We start from the raw sequence: 1258 nt of genomic DNA on the forward strand, positions 1-1258 counted from the left end.
GGGTCCACACCCCTCTAGTTGGTAGGGTCCACATCCCTTTAGTTGGTAGGGTCCACATCCCTTTATCTGGTAGGGTCCACACCCCTCTAGTTGGTAGGGTCCACATCCCTCTAGTTGGTAGGGTCCACATCCCTTTATCTGGTAGGGTCCACATCCCTTTATCTGGTAGGGTCCACATCCCTTTATCTGGTAGGGGTGGATGAGCCAAAGACACTGCAGAAATGATGAGATGAAGGTATGAATTATTTACACACATCCAACTGTGTAGTTTGTGCTTTTACCTACTCCTGTGTCATTGTCAAGCAGAACATGTCATGACAAAGGCAGTTGTCACCAACCGGTCGACTGGTTCATCTCCAAGGCATTCCTAGTCGATCATCAAACATTTTTCTAAGCATTTTTTTGTTTTTGTGCTGTTGACGGTAGGTGCACTTGATTCAGCTGCTCTAGCGCCGGGAAGGCAAAGTGTTCCCATGTTGAGCTATTTCATGGGTCTGAAGGTAGAACTCCGCCTACCCGGCGGGCCCAGAAAACAAATCAAGTGCACCTATAGGGTCCTGCCGCTGGCCTATCAGATAGCTCAGATGACAGTTTATTCGAGCCATAGATTGTAAAAAGAATCATCACAGCAAAGTTGATACTGTGAGATTTCAAAACGTTTAAAACCACGACTAGAGAAAGACTCAACGAATACAGGAAAGAGCTGCTGTTTTTGTGAGAAAGTTCCTGTTTATGTTGTTATTCAGCCCTTTGGTCCAAACTTTTCTAAGCCATAAAATGCACGTCCTCCCTACTTCCACTCACACTATAACCAGCACTGCAGTTGCAATGAATGAGTGGAGCAAAGTGTTACGATATTAAAGCTTGCATTGTTGTGTCTTTTTTAATATCCAGGAATATTTCACTTTCTCTGGTCATAGGAGTAACACCATGAATTGATGCATGAAGGCAGAAATAATGCAGTGTGACTTGAGTTTTTCCATCAGCTGGAAGACGGTGTCCCTGTTTCTCAGCGGAGGGACGGTGAGTCTGGTGAGAGCCTCAGTGCTGCTCCCTGCCTCCTCTCAGACTGACCATCAGACGCAGGCCATTAGTCTAGAAATAAAAAAAGAAGCTAATTATTATGCCTCACTCAGCCGTGCCTCACAAGTAATACAACAAACGATCTATTACCAGTGTGATCATTGATCATGTGATCAATGTGTAGTTTTGTACCTACCCCCATATTCACCTTTTCTAAACCCCATAGAGGAATTCT

This window comes from Oncorhynchus keta, unplaced genomic scaffold (genome assembly GCF_023373465.1).
Source record: "Oncorhynchus keta strain PuntledgeMale-10-30-2019 unplaced genomic scaffold, Oket_V2 Un_scaffold_1492_pilon_pilon, whole genome shotgun sequence".
In the NCBI taxonomy this organism is placed as follows: domain Eukaryota; kingdom Metazoa; phylum Chordata; class Actinopteri; order Salmoniformes; family Salmonidae; genus Oncorhynchus; species Oncorhynchus keta.